This window comes from Hordeum vulgare, chromosome 4H (genome assembly GCF_904849725.1).
Source record: "Hordeum vulgare subsp. vulgare chromosome 4H, MorexV3_pseudomolecules_assembly, whole genome shotgun sequence".
NCBI lineage: Eukaryota > Viridiplantae > Streptophyta > Magnoliopsida > Poales > Poaceae > Hordeum > Hordeum vulgare.
Genome location: NC_058521.1, coordinates 215,934,894 through 215,952,172, shown reverse-complemented (window position 1 = coordinate 215,952,172; position 17,279 = coordinate 215,934,894).

Below are 17,279 nucleotides of genomic sequence, written 5' to 3'. Positions count from 1 at the left end.
AGTTCAAGAAAACATTGAACTTATGAACATTGTCAAAAATGAAAGATGATCAATGTATGTGTGGCTATATATTAAATTTACCATTCATGATAAGGCCACATTAAGAATTATGTTGTTTGTAAGTGGAACAAGATCTTTGTGACATGATCAATGGAATCCTTATGTGTAACATCATTACTGAACAGAATGTCGTTTGCTAAATTAGGATCTATGAAATATGCATGTACCCTTCTTGTTCTGTGGACCGTTAATCCCCTAAGAGGAATATAATACATTTAGCCTTTTTTTTATTTACATCCTTGTATGGAGAAGTTGATCAGAGTTTTGAAGTACTTACAACATCAATCATTTGACAAGAGTGGCAGTAAGCTTACCGAAGTTGAAGAAGAGATGAAATTCCCTCAATTCCACATTGATGGTACCCCCACGGTGATTGAAATGCCTATTGTGATAGTGCACTTGCAGAATGTTAGTATCTTCTCCTTCTGAGACTCTGTCCATGCAATATTATGTAACTTGCGATAAGTGGAACTGCACTCCTCGTAGTATACACCAACAAGAAATGGCTGGCCATGCTTGTACTTGCGTGCCTCACTTGGGTCTTGATCAGCCATGACATTGTTCAGCTCAAAGAGTTTTTGTACTATGATGTGTTCTTCATCATCCAGGCCATGGTTCCGCTCGAAGATCCTTTGTAGTAGGATGCGGTCTTCATCAGCCCTTCCCTAGTTCTACTCAAAGATTCCTTGTAGTAGGATGCTTTGTTTCTTATCCCTCCTTTGTTTTTGTCATGTGTAATAACAAATTGCTAATTTCACTAGGAACCTAAATAACAATCTTTGTAGTACAGGATGCACAATGATAGTGTTTGAATGAAATCAAATTAATAGTGACATGTATGTACATTCTCGTGTCAAACATGCCAATCTGTTAAAAACTGTTGCTCTTCCACCCTATTATTTTCACTAAGTCTTAGATCTATTAATTCAGATTGCCATGTTGTGTTGATGCTAGCCATGTGTCTGTGCATAACTAGACCTTGTTCATGTTGAATGAAATGAAGTGCATCATGTCTACTACCATGGTGTCAATTCTCATGCCATGATAAGTCCTATAGCATATAGTTTTCTTGCTGTCAATATGCCTTGAGGTTACAATACTTTGTGAAATACGGTTTTTTGCACTAAGTCCCTAAATGCTATGGTTTATAGTCATGTTGTGAGATTCCAACCATTTGATCTGAACAAATTTATAACATATTACTACTTTTGTCCGTTAAAATGGCACCCACAATGGTAGAACTATGACAGTGTCTTAATCACATCCAGAATAAAAAAGCACATGGGAAGTATTCAATCACACCTAATATAAAAAATGATTTCTAACAATGAGAGTTATCTAACCTTCTTTGCACGTTCCAAAAACCTCCCCCCATTGTACCCATATTCAAAATATCCTAACTTCACGGATGGAAATTAATGTTGACCATGAACATGCAGGTCTTTAGCTACCTCGCTGCATTCCTGCGAAGTGATTGTTCTAGGTAGCTACAAGAGAAAGAAATGCCTCAAATCAGCCCTCCTCTTTAAAATCCCCAATTCCAAACCAAAACCCTTAGCCTAGTTGAGCCACAGAGAAGAGAGACGAATACATGGCTGGTAAGAGATTCGTCGTCGGAGATACCACTTGAGGGGTCATTCATGGAGACCATGGCGTGTCCGTGGCAGTCGGATGCTAGAGGGAGACATATGGCAGCGTTGCTAGGGGTAAGATGGGAAATGTGGCCATTGGGGGGAGGCAGAAATTTCCGCGGTTGGCGAAATTTTTCGCTACGGTGTAGGGAAACTTGGCGCGCAAATATTAATCACACACGGTTTCTTTACTTTAGCACGTCTGATGATATAGAACATACAAAATTTTGGACCTCCCCACATATTCCCTGGTTATAGAGATTCACCAGACACGGTTTCTCTACTTCTAGCCTGTGCGATCATATTGAACATACAAAATATCGCCCCTCCCACAGGTGTAGGGATGTGCTATACGAACGGTTTTTTATACCCTTTCCATGACGACATTTTAAAACGTCACCTAGTGAGTGTGGGCGATAGGGGGTCCTCCCCACACAACCCAAAAACCGTCGGGGATAGGGAGCCATGATGGAGATGCGTTGCCAAATGTAATCGTATGCGATGTAGCAACACATCGCACACACCACATTCTAGCACACGTGTGGGGTTGGTGATCAAACGTTTCTCACGATGTAGTGAGCCAAATGGTGTATCGTACTAAACCGTTTGGTAAACATTATCTAAGGCACACAGGCTAACTTATAAACTGTGTGCGATATGTGCCCCATCGCACATGAGTTTTCTGCAAAACTCGTCTGCCATGCATCACACTATCGCACATGTTTGCGGACAATAATCATGTGCAATAATGTGGCATCACAAACGGTTCAAGGTTCCCTTCGCACACATACAAGTGATGTAGATCATTTGTGATTTGTTGTGTATCACCGATGGTTGTGGTATGAGTGACGTGTGCTTTCCGTTTGGGATCCCACACGTTTCTTGAAAAATTTACGAGTGGGGTTGTATTTTACATTGTTCACAGTTTACTCTCAGCTCTCATGTGCGATAATGTGGTATCACAAACGGTTCCGGATCCCTTAGTGTTGCAAATCATTTGCGATCTGCTGTGTATAACCAATGGTTCCGCTACGACTGACGTATGCTTTCCGATGTGGATCGCACACACTCATTTAGTTCAACCGTGTGCACAACAATTGCGAGGTTAAATTCCATTTGAATCAGCATGCAAAAAAGCAAATTCGTCAGAATATGCAATTGAACAAATAGTTTCCATAGGAAGAACATTCATCAGATTTCACAACAATTGCAAATGGTAGTTAAATTCCAATGATTTGTTGACATATATATGCATTACATAATTAATCGTATTGTGTGAAATACGAAGACCTCATCACACGGAAAACAATGGATCCATACGTATATGTTTAGCGACTAACTTTTACTCAATATTTCAGGACAAGGCATGTCGAAATTTTTACTAGTGGGGATTGAAGTAGTGATTCAGGAAGAAGTTGCTCATAAATTTCCGAACCATTAGCAATTCACTAGTGGGGAGCAGTTCGGGGGTCCTCGGTTGTAAGATGAGGTGCAGTATTTTTAAGATCAAAATGTGCCATATGAGTGGAGTAGAAGCTATTAATTAAGATATACTTACTAGTACTAATTGGCAAGCATCTTCACAACTATCAGCGGATTGGCACATGGAGAGCACCACAAAGGTTAGTCCTAGCTTGTTGGTGATGACACTGCATTTTTTCTAAAAAAACAGTCATGTATTTGCGTGTTAGAAACAACCTAACCGATGTTAGATGTATTTTTTTGGATAGAAATAGAAAGTGGTTTATTCAGAAGCTTGAACATTTGACTAGCATAAGAAAAAGCATATGCGGACTATTGGGTACGTTTTCCGAAAATAATGGTTTTTGGTGTTACCGAAGAAACGATCTCATGCTACAGAGGTAGTTCCCTCTTCAACAGGTTCCCGGGTTTAGTTTTCCACAATGCAAACACACCGCAAATGAAGATGAATTTTCACATCATCAATTCTTGAACCAGATATGAATGCAAATTAATTTAAACTTCATAGCATTGAACACCTATCCATGAATTGATGAAGATGGGTCATGTCCTGAGCCTTTATTTACTCTCTAAGTGAGTCCATGTAGTAAACTTTGTACTCGTTTCGAACAATGAATACCAAGATCCAGTGATTCCTACATATTAAGAGAACCATGAACTTATGAATTATGTCGAACTCTGAAAGACCATCAGTGTATGCATGGTTGTTTATTTTACTTACCATTTATGATATGTCAAGTGAAATGATTTTGCATGGGACGTTTTTTCTAAGATATGGGCAACCGTGTTAATGGCACAGTCCCGTTCATATTTACCATGTAATGGTGTGCCATTTTCTAATGCGGGGTCTATGATATACACACTCTCCCTTTTCCTTTTCTGCACGGTCAATCCCCTGAGAGGAATAAAATGCAGTTAGATGTTTATCATTTTACAGCCTTGTATGGATAAGTTGATCAGAGTTTGTTAAGTACTTACAAAATTAGGCATCTAACAAGAGTAGCATCGAGCATGTTGATGTTGAAGAAGAGATGTAAGTCCTCAAAATCCACACTGATGGAACTAGGATCATGTCGGAAATGATCCCTGCTATAGTATACTAGCACAACATAATGGCTTGCTAACACTATATCTATGCAATATTTACGTAACTCGCGACAACTCGAACTGCACTCATCAAAGTATTCGCCAACAAGAAATGGCTAGCCATGGACGTAATTGTGTTCTTCAAGTATGTCGAATTTATTTTGAGAAACCACCACTTGTATTTTTGCATCATCCATGTTGTCAAAAATAATATTATTATCCGATTCAAACAACTTTCTGTTAATTTGGTTCTGGGTGATGAGTGCCTTAAGAAAGAGGCAATCCTTCTCATTCCTCTTCGATCTTACGGGTTGCCTGTTCATGGGTGCGTACTTTTTGCCCGCTTCCTTCTCGGTACTTGATGCACTTTTGTTCCAAAGTCTGGATGGCTTAAAGGTGGACTCCCAAACAGATTGTCAAGTAGCGAAAAACTGCTTGGTAGACGGTTTATCTACACCAGACTGTAAGGCTTGTGATTCTTCTTTGATGGACTATTGAGCTGTAGGTGCAGAAGCATCATACTCCTAACTAGGCGTTGAAGGTATGTTAGGTTTCTGCGCATGTGGTGCCACCTAGTCGGTGTGCAAAGGAGGCCGTACCAAAGTGATAATACCCAAGTGCAGGGAATCATCATAGAACTTTCCAAAGATGGAAGTAGTAAGTATGTAGTGTCGAAGCCACAAGGAGCTAAAGGTAAGATCAATATTCTCTGAAGTCCTATCTGCCACCGATACGACTCTACATACGCCAGACGTTTGCTTCTATCTAGTAACGAGAAATAAAACTACATTGTGGGTATAAAGAGGATAGCTTTTCATGATATTGGAGAACTGAAATATTAATATAGTTCCTACACAGAATAGAGTAAGAATATATTACAATATATTACAAATAACGTGTGTGCAATAATGATGGTATGGTGTGCAGAATCATCCTAAACAATTGATAACAAGATCGACAATCATTGTTCCAAATTTTATATGAGGGAGAGTGATACGTCTCCAACGTATCTATAGTTTTTTATTGTTCCATGCTATCAAGTTATCATTTTAGAACAAAATTTAGGCACTTACCTACCAATTTATATTATGTTTGAGCACTAACCTATTAAACCAGTGCCCAGTGCGAGTTATTGTTTTCTATGTTTTTTCCACTTTTTAGGTTCTAGTAGCAAATGAACCCTAATTGACCTAAGAGTTTTTGTGAATATTTTCTGCACCAAACGAAGACCGGGAACACTGAAGAAGGCTGGGATGCACACGAGGCCCCCACAAGCCATCAGGGTGCGGCATGGGGGGTTGATCGCTTTTTGCTGCCCCGCGTCTCTCCCGACCACGTTCTCTGGCTTAGAAATTCCTATTTACCCTAAAAACTCGAAAGGAGGTCCCAAAACACTTTTTATGCCACAACAAGTCTCCATTCTGACGGGGGGCCCTCTAATGTGTCGTTCCGGCAATCTACCGGAAGGGGGATTGTTCACGGAGGGTTCTTCGTCAACCTTGCTGCCCTCATGATGATGTGTTAGTAGTTCACCATAGACATGCGGGTCCATAGCAGTACCTAGACGACACATCTCTCTCTCCCTCTCTCTTTTTGATCTTCAATACAATGATCATCACTTCTTTGCGTTGATCCTTATGATGTAACTCTTTTGTATGGTGTGTTTGCTAGGATCCGATGAATCATGGGTTTATGTTAAGATTATTCATGATAAATATGTGAGTCTCCTCTGATATATAATATGATTCTTATGTGCATGATTATGATCTTTTGTGTGCAACTGCTGAAGATAGTTGTGGATTGATATTCCTATTGGTTCGATAAACCATGGTTTCATAACTTAGGGAAATACTTACCCACTTTGTGTTGCGATTACTCGTTCCTTTTCACGGAAAACCCAACGCATATCACGAGTATCACGAAGGATTTCTCGTGTCGTTGCCGAGGAATATCATCACCAACTATTAAGTAACTCCACACAAATTTTATTTCACTTCTTCCTCTTTTTGTTTGCTGGTATATTTAGTTTGTCTCTTATAAAATCAAAAAATCAAAAATATTTATCTTTTCTTTCTTAGCTTGTCACCAGATTGCATCTTCGCTCTCTAGTTTGCTCATTATAGCTGTTACTTTGCTCTCGTAGTCACCATGTCTTAAGATAATACTAAGTTGTGTGACTTTTCAAATACTAATTATAACGATTTTATTAGCACTCCTATACCACCCGCCAATAGTGCAGATGCTTTTGATATTAATGCTTCATTGCTAAATATTCTCATCAATGATCAATTTTCGGGAGGTCCTAATGAGGATCCCACTTCACACCACAATAATTTTGTGGAACTTTGTGATATGCAAAAGAAACAGGACGTGTACAATGATATTGTGAAATTAAAATTATTTCCTTTTTCACTTAGATATAAAAGAAAAGCTTGGTTTTCATCTTTCTCACGTAATAGTATTGGAACATGGGGTAAGTGTATGTATTTTCCTCCTACTAAGATCATCTCCTTAAAGAATAAAATAATGAATTTTAAACAACAAGAACATGAACATATTTCTTAAGCTTCGGATAGAATGAAGTTGATGATAAGAAATTTTCCAGCTCATGGTTTAAACTTATGGATGATTATTCAAAATTTCTATGCGGGACTAAACTTTTCATCCAGAAATGTTCTAGATTTTGTCGGAGGTGGTACCTTCATGGAGGTGACCCTAGGAGAGGCCACTAAACTTTTGGACAACATCATGGTTAACTATTTTCAATGGCATACTGTACGAGCTCCAACAGGTAAGAAGGTAAATTCTATTGAAGAAATCGCTACTTTGAGTGAAAAAGTGGATGCTCTTATGAACTTGGTTGCCAATAAAAATGCTCATTTTGATCCTAATGATATTCCTTTGCCTACCTTTATTGACTTAAATAATTATACTATTGATGTTAACTTTGTCTCTCAAAATAATTTCAACAACAAAGCTTATAGAGGTAATTTCAATCCTAGGATGTATCCCGGTAATTCTTCCAACAACTATGGAAATTATTATGGTAATTCCTATAGAAATTCTTCTACAAATTCTAATTGGATACCCTCTGATCTTGACAACACAATTCAGGAATTCATTAATTCTCAAAAGGTTTTAAATACTATGGTAGAAGAAAAATTGCATATTGTCGATACTTTGGTTGAAAATGTGGATATAATTGTTCTTCATGTAGAAATATTAAAAGTAAAACTTTGCCTCCTAAGCATGATTTTAATGAGACTACTAAATCAGTCCAAGTTTTAATCAATGAGAGTAAGGAGAGGACCGCTAAATTGAAAGCTAAGCGAGAATTCCTAGAGAAGGCTCTTCAACTCGGTTTTTACCATAATCATGATGAAGACCTTAACATGATTGGTGCTTCTCCTATATAATCTTTGTGTAATTCTATGAATACTAATGATAAAGGGACTGGAGATGAGTAAACTTTTGTTAAGGAGTGCCCCGTTTGCTTGGAGCGTGATGATCCTAATTATAAAATTGAAAAAAGTGCCTTTGGAGAGGTCAAAACTTTAATTAGTGATGTGCCCACTATATTGGATTAAAAGAAATTTAATTATGACAATTTATCTTCATTAGAATGTATTTCCTTGCTGCAATCCATTATTAGCTCACCCAATGCTTATGAACAAAATAAAGCTTTTACTCAACATATAGTAGAAGCAATGGTAAAAGCTTATGATGAGAAACTTGAGCTTGAAGTTTCTATTCCTAGAAAGTTGCATGATGAGTGGGAACCTGCTATCAAAATTAAGATAAGTAATGTATTGTGTGACCTTGGTGGTAGTGTTTCAACTATACATAAAGCTTTATGTGATGTGCTTGGTCTCACTAATATTGAAGAATGTTTCCTTAACTTGGATCTTGCGGATCCTACCATTAAGAAACCCTTAGGTAGAATTAGTGATGTTCTTATCGTTGGAAATAAAAATTATGTTCCTGTAGATTTATTGTGCTTGATGTTGTTTGCAATCCTACTTCTCCTATTATACTTGGAAGACCTTTCTTATGAACTGTATAATTATTGATATGAAAGATGGAAGCATAAGGTTCCAATTCCATTAAAGAAAGGGATGGAACACTTCCCTAGAAAGAGATTCAAACCACCTTATGAATCTATCATGTGGGCCACTTGTGGGTTGAATGTAAAATATGACAACACTTGAAACTATGCATTATGCCTAGCTAGGGGCGTAAAACAATAGTGCTTGTTTGGAGGCAACCCAATAGTTATCTTGATTTTTTCCTTCACTTTTCTATTAATGTGCAATAATATGATTATTTCTGCTATAGTGATCATTTTTATGCTTTAATTAGTGTTTGTGCGAAGTAAATCCTTTGGGATGATTTGCATGATGAGTAGAATTGATACGATGCAAAAAACACAAACTGTGACGCCTAGTGCAGAACTTCTCTGATTTTACTCGAACGTCTTTTTAAGCTTAAGTTTTTGCACAATACTAATATACAAAATTCCGAGGTCGTCCTACTTTTTCAGAATTTATGGGATTACAAAAGTACGGAAATTTAAATATTACTATAGACTGTTCTGTTTTAAACAGATTCTGTTTTTGCATGCATAGTTTGCTTGTTTTGATTATGCCATGGATTATATCGGGGGGTATAAGCCATGGAGAAGTTAGAATACAATATCTTATGTTAAAATAAAAGGAAACAATTTATAACAGTACCTAAAGTGTTTATTATATTGCCTATAATAACCGATTTCACAAAGTTTTGTTGAGTTTAGTGTGGTTGAAGTTTTCAAGTTTTGGGTATTATCTGATGGACAAAGGAGTGAGAAGTGGCAAGAGCCTAAGCTTGGGAATACCTTATACGTATCCAACTGATCAACAATTTGATTGTTCCATGCTGTCGTGTTATTATTCTTGGATGTTGTATAGCAATTTTATATCATTTTTTGGGACTAACCTATTAACATAGTGCCTAGTGCGAGTTGCTATTTTTTTCCTTTGAAAAAAATCCATATTAGATGAGTTCCAATTGCCACGAAACTTTATAGAGATTTTTTTGGACTAGAGGGAAACTTGGGGGACAAGATTGAACAGCAGCCAAGGCCTAGGGGGCCACTAGAAACCACAGCATGCTAGAGGACTGTCGCGCGACCTGGTGTCTAGTGGAGCCCTCCCGAAGCTTCTACACCGCGTGTGAGCTCTATAAATATCCCAATATTCCATAAACCCTAGAGGAGTCGGCGAAAAATCATTTCATCCGCCGCAAGTTCCGGAGCCACGAAAACCAATCTAGAGCCTTTTCCACAGAAGAACACGATCTTGGAAGGGTTCACCATCTCCATTGGTGTTCCTCCCATGATGCATGTGTATTTCATGTTAGACCTACGCGTCCATAGGCAGTAGCTAGATGGCTCTCTCTCTCTTTTTGTTTCTCAATACAATGGTCTCTTGGAGATCCATATGGTGTAACTATTTCTTTTGCGGTGTGTTTGTTGCGATCCGATGAATTGTGAGTATATGATCAGATCTATGAAAACATATTCATGCTTGATTATAATAGCATCATATTTCTTCTCTGATATTTGGTGTTTTGTCTCGCCAACTTGATATTTTATCTTGCAATTGGAAGAGGTACTTTGTGATGGGTTAAATCTCAGTGATAGAAAGAGACATGTCACACATGTATTGTTGCCATTAAGGATAAAAAGATGGGGTCTATTCCTACATGAATAGATCTTGTCTACATCATGTTATCATTCTTAAGGCATTACTCCGTTTCTCCATGAACTCAATACACTAGATGCATGCTGGATAGCGGTCGATATGTGGAGTAATAGAAATAGATGCAGGCAGAAGTCGGTCTACTTATTTTGGACGTGATGCCTATATACATGATCATTTTCATGAATATCGTAATATTTATTTGCTTTTCTAACAATTCCCAATAGTCTTTTGTCTACCCACCACTTGCTAATTTTCTCGAGAGAAGCCACTAGTGAAACCTCGACCCTCGGGTCTACTTCACATCATATTTTTGCAATCTCTACTTTGATATTTTCTTTTCTACTTTATTTTCTCTTTTGTTTTCAGATCTATATTATAAAAAAACCCAAAAATACCTTGCTGCATTCTATTTTCTATCACTCTTATTGGCATCTATCAATCTATAAGTACTTAACCCATGAGGGATTGACAACCCCTATACGTATTGGGTTGCGAGGATTTTCTATTTGTGTGCACGGGCTATTTACATACTTTTGTGGATCTTCCTAGTGGATTGGTACCCTGGTTTCTTAACCGAGGGAAATACTTGCCGTCATTGTGTTACATCACCCTTTAATATTAGAGGGAAACCAACACACTCGTGAGGAGTCAATGTCAAAGGAAATCCAAGGTAATATTTTAGGAAGACTCAAGCGTCTAAGCTTGGGGATGCCCTAGGACGGCATCCCCTGTTTCGCCTCAATCCATCGGTATGTTACTTGGAGCTACATTTTTTTCATCACATGATATGCGTTTTTCTTGGAGAATCATTTTCTTTTGTTTACTTCTACTTTATGTTGGCCACAATCATTGTTAGTTGGACACACCTATTTGAGAAAGAGACACCATCATCATGATTTGCTAGAATATTCTATGTGCTTCAATTATATCTTTTGAGCTTAGCAGTTGCTCTGTTACTTCCATTCTATCTTTTTGAGCACGGTGGCATGTGTGTTTTTAAGAAATATTGTGCTCTCGTTCTTAACTTATATATTTTTTAGAGTTTGTCAATAGTGAAGGTAATTTGAATGGGTCATAACACTAGATAAAAAATAATGAGTCTAATAAGCGATAATTAAAACCACCATGTAGCATATATAGAGAAATTGTGGTTAATGATATTTGTGTGGTTATATGAAAAGGTCTGAGTGCATAACTATTAATTCAGAGAGCTTTTGATATTAACAAATGTTAAAACTTCTTGAACATCTAAAAAATTAAAAAATTAAAAGGGCATGGTGATGATGTGTGAGCATTTCTATTCCTCGTTGAAAACCTGGGGTTGTTTCGAGTCGGAGTCGTGCGATGGTTAATTCCTACCAATCCTCTCCCTAGAGGAATACGAGTAGTTATTTAATTTGTGATAAGACTAATACAACTTTGAAATAAGTATACGAGTTCTTTAACACTAATTGACACCATGTACATATGCAATCTCACCTCCTCATATGTGCTAGCCTCTCTAGTACCGCGCATTGCCCATTCTCACATAAGCCTTATTATATCCTCCTCAAAACAACCACCATACCTACCTATTCTCGCATTTCCATAGCCTTCCGAGATATATTGCGATGAAATTCCATCGTCACTTCACATGACTAAATCGTTCATCATCATATTGCTTTGCATGATCATATAGAGCTGACATAGTATTTGTGGCAAAGCCACCATTAATAATAGAATTTTTGGCAAAACTTCCAAATTTGATATGTTGAATACATGTCATGCTAGATCATTGCATATCCTGCTACACTGCCAGAGGCATTCCTATTGGCGTCATGTTGCTTCATCCATCATATATAGTTATCCATGAGTTGTAAGTAAATAAAAGTGTGATGATCATCATTACTAGAGCATTGTTCCAGTGGGGAAATAAAGATGGGGGAAGCCAAAGAGAATGGACTTTGCTACTATCCTTTATCACACTTTTGCCTCAAAGTGGCACCATGTTCATCATTTAGAGAGTCTCATGATATATCATTCATATGCTAGTGGGAATCAAATATTATATAAACTTGGCTTGTTTATTCCGATGACAGACGTATTCAAATGCCCGAGGTATTCATGAGCAAGCAAGTTGGATGCACACCCCACTTAGATTCAGTGCAGCTTTCATACACTAATAGCTCTAGTACATCATTTGCATGGCAATCCCTACTCCTTGTATCGATATCTATCAATGGGTATCTCCATAACCAGATGGTACGCCTAGTTGATATGAGACTATCTTCTCCACCTTTCAACCACTGTGAAACCTACCACCTTACTCTATTCCACTTATATGCTATTCCAATTGTTCACACTCATGTATTGCGTGAAGAATAAAAACTTAATGCATATTGGAAAAGTACGATCCAATTGTGTGACTTGGGCACCATGGTGCTTGACATTTGTAGTTATGTGGTCAAGATGGAGCCATTCCTTGCTAATATAATAAAGATGGAAAGGGATGAAACTATCTTTGAGTATCGTACACTTTGAAAGATTAGTTGTTTTGTTGCTTATACTTATAAATATTGTTGTGTTAATATTTCTTAATTCATCATTTCTCAATGGATATCATGTCACATCAAAAATTCTTTTTTTACCATTTACCCACTCAAGGATGATAAGGAATTAAGATTGGGGATGCTTGATATGTCTCCAACATATCTATAATTTTTTATTGTTGCATGATATTATGTTATCATTTTAGAACACTTTTGGGCACTATTTACGAAATTATATTATTTTGAAGAAATAACCTACTGACCCGTTGCCTAGTGCGAGTTGTTGTTTTCTCCTTGTTTTTCCACTTTTTAGGTTCCGGTACCAAACAAAGCCCAATTGACCTGAAACTTTTTGTGAATTTTTTCTCGACAAAAAGAAAACCGTGGTACATCGGAAGAAGGACGAGAGGCACACGAGGCCCCCACAAGCCATCAGGGAGTGCCCTGGGGGGATGATGGCTTGTGCCTGCCTCGTGGCTCACCCGACCCTGTTCTGTGGCTTAGAAATTCCTATTTAATCTAAAAACTCCCGAGGAGGTCCCGAAACACTTTTTACGTTGTCACAAGTCTCCATTCTGAAGGGAGGCCATCTAGAGCTCCGTTGCGGCACTCTCTCAGAGGGGGTCAATCACGGAGGGCTTCTTCATAAACCTTGTTGCCCTCATGATGATTTGTGAGTAGTTTCCCACAGACCTGCTGGTCCATACTAGTACCTAGATGGCATATCTCTCTCTCTCTCTTTGATCTTTAATACAATGATCATCGCATCTTTGCTTTGATCCTTGTGATGTAACTCCTTTGAATGGTGCATTTGTTGGGATCCGATGAATTGTTGGTTTTTTTTTCAGATTATTCATGATAAATATTTGAGTCTATTATGGTATATAATATGATTCTTATGTGCATGATTATGGTAGCTTCGTAATTCTCTTTGATCTATTGAAATAGTTTGGCCAACTAGTTCTATATTTCTTCGGTGAGCGAGGTGCGTTGTAGTAGGTTCAACCTAGCGAGTTTCTATATCCCGCTGATAGCAGGGAACAAATTGCATCTTTGTGTTGTTGTTACTAAGGGTAAAATGATGGGGTTTATTCTTATTGGTTTACTTTACATTGTCTACATCATGTCATCTTACTCAAAGCATTACTTCGTTTGTCATGAACTTAATAAGTAGAGAGGCAATCATAGAAGCCCTCTTGACGTGAAGTATTAGGAATAGGTACAAGTAGGAGTCGGCCTATTTTTTTATGGAGATGATGCTTGTATTTACATGACCATTGCCGTGAAAATCACATAAATATGCGCTCTTCTATCAATTGCCCAATAGTAATTTGTTTACCATCGTATGCTTAATTTCATGAGAGAGGCCACTAGGGAAAGGTATGGCCCGTGGGTCTATTCACAACATATTTCTAAAACCTCCAACACGTTGCTACCATTTATTTGCTGTTATTTTATTTTGTATTTTCCAATTATCTACACACCTCATTCGCTTGAAAATATCGAGACCAAGGGGATTGACAACCCTCTTGCCCGTGTTGGGTGGAAGCTGTTTGTTCTTTTGTGTGTAGCCACTAAAGACGGTTGTGGACTGATGTTCCTATTGGTTCAATAAACCTTGTGCCGCGATTACCTGTTCCTCTTCACAGAAAAACCAATGCAGAACACGAGTATTAGAGAGGCATGATCTAATGTACTTTTCATACTTGGATCCTATGAACTTATTAATAGATATCTAGCAAGCATCCGTAACTACTAGAAGTCATTAAGGTAAAACCAACAATACCATTAAGCATCAAGTACCCTTTACTCCCATACGTAAACAACCCCCTTATTCGGGTCTAAGCTTCTATCAATCTAGCCACCCACTATGAGCGGATCATGAACATATTACAGCACCCTCCAGCGTGAATCCTTCACGTGTGTGCCTCATAGAAGGCACCCTAGGACAACACCAAAATAAAACATGCAATCAAACCAATCAAGATCATCAATCAACCCAAAGGACAATATATATCTACTCAAATATCATAGGATGGCAACAAATCATTGATTAATGATATGTGGTATGAAACACCATGTTTAAGTAGAGGATTAAAGCGGGGTGCGGGAGAGTGGACCGCTGAAAAGAGATGAGGAAGGTGATGAAGACGGTGATGTTGAAGAAGACGATCACCATGGAGATGGCTCCCCCGGTGGCGCTCTGGCGCCGCCAGAAGAGAGGGGGGAGAGTCTCCCCCTTAGGCTTCCTGCTCCATGACCTATCCCCATCTAGGGAGAGGTTCTCCCTCTTTTCCTTGTCCACCATGGCTCCCGGATGGGCGAGAGCCCCTCCAAGATTGGATCTCTCTTTGTTTCTCTCCTGTTTTAGTTGTTGTTTTTCCCCCTTCCGCGTTTCCAAATATTCGTAGATTTGTAACTCTAATCGGGCTAAAAAATTTAGGGGTTTGTATCGGTCGGGAGAACATCTTTCTTGCGGTAAAATAAGGCCCCCAACCAACTTAAGGGGTGGCCCAAAGCCATCAGGGCACGACCACCCCCCTGGCCTCACCTTGTTGGCTTGTGAGAGCATCACAATTGTGTGACATTTATTCTTCTTCCCAAAATTCATATATATTTCAGAAAAATCTCCATAAATTATTATCACGTTTGGAGTAAGTTTGCTTTGGATTTTCTGTGAAACAAAAAACATACAAAAAACAAGAGTTGGCACTAGGCACTAGATAAGTAAGTTATTCCCAAAAATAATACAAATATTGCCAAAAGTATATGAAAGTTGTAAAATATTGGCATGCATACTTCCTAAATTATCGATATGTTGAAGACATATTAGCATTCCCAAGCTTAATTGCTCCTCGTCCTCGAGTAGGTAAATGATAAACGAAATAATTTATGAAATGTGCATGCTATGATAGTATATATGTTTAACCAATGTTACTTCCAATCACTTTTTCTAGCATAATAAAACAACAACTCTTTTTCTCATAGAACTTCTCATGATCAAGTAACAAGCTAACCACATGTTAAAGTATAGAAAATAAACTTTCTTGAATACTAGCAAACTATGTTTTCAGTCATCGACCAATTACAATTCATCTTATTTTCAGGAAGGGTCTATGTAAGAGCTTAGATTTAGCAAATTCCACATACTCAACTATCATGTAGTCTTCCATGATTGCTGACACTCAAGGCATATTTTTGGAACAAGCAGTTTCAGTTAAACACATAGGAAGATATGGGCTTAGTTTTCCGCCTCCCAACTTATTTATCTATGTGTCTTGATCTTTCCCCACCACATGATGCTTGCCATCTAAAAAATTAGTAGATTGAAATAGGAATGAACATTATTGACCCTTGCATAAAAGTAAAAACAGAAAAGTAAAAGGTTGGCCCTTCACGGAGGGAAAGAGAGGTTGTCATACACTTTTCATTTTTGGGTGTGCAAGCTCTTATTGAAAAGGAATGTCACTTTATATTGCCACTTGTGGTAGCAAACTTTATTAGGCAATCCGTCGCTTTTATGTCTTTGCCATTACAAGATCGTACAAAGCATATTTTCCCTTACAATAAAAGATCATACATGTTTAGGATCAATTTTTATTGCCTTTTGAGCCAATGACAACTTACTTAAAGCATCTTATTCAATCCATAGGCAGGTATGGTGGACTCTCATGGCAAGTAGTATCTCTACTCAGTGTGATTTGTTGGAATAGGAAAAGATCGTAAGCAAGCACGGCATGTTAGAGGTGTTGGGAACGTTGCATGGGAACAAAAAATTTCCTACACTCACCAAGACTAATCTCGGACATGAACATCTACGAGAGGAGCAATTATATCTACGTATCCATGTAGATTGCTAAGCAGAAGCGTTAAGAAACATGGTAGATGTAGTCAAACGTCTTCGCGATCCAGTCATGATCCGTCCCCCAAACTCACGATCAAGTGCCGAATGGACGACACCTCCGTGTTCAACACACGTACGGCTTGATGACGCCTTAACCTCCTCAATCCAGCGAGCGACGGTGAAGTAGTAGCCGGAGTCCTCCGGCAGCACGACAACGTGGTGAGGTGGTGAAAACTTGGCAGGGTATCACCGTGCAATTATGAGAGGAGAAGAACTACAAGGGAGAGCAGGAGCAGCGCGATAGCACATTGTGGTGCGGCTTCCCTCTCTCTTCCTCTCTATATATAGGGGGAAGGGAGGAAGGGAGAGTGCCCTAGGGTTTTCCCTAGGGTCAGCGGCCAAGGGGGTGGCGGAAACGGTTTGGGTGCCCCACAAGGTGCCTTGCCACCCAAGTTTAGGGTGGCCGGTGGCCCTAGGGGTTGTGGCCCCCTCCTAGCCAAAGTGGGCTGGGTTTGGGGGCACCCCTGGTGGGCTGTTGCGTCCCCTGTCCTTGTCCCACGAGCCCCCTAACACTTGTCGGCCCCCCCTGAAACCCCATTCGTTGCTCCGTTGAATCCCCGGTACACGCCAGAACACTTCCGGAATCCGATGCCCTTCGTGCTATACATCAATCTTCAACTTCGGACAATTCCGAAGTTCCCCGTCCCATCTAGGACTCATCCTAGACTCCAAACAACTTTCAGTCACCAACATAATAACTTGGGTATACTTATATCATCATCAAACATTAAGTGTGTTGACCCCACGGGTTCGAGAACTATGTAGACATGACCAAGACACCTCGACGACCAATAAACAATAGCGGGACCTGGATGTCCATATTGGTTCCTACATATTCTACGAAGAT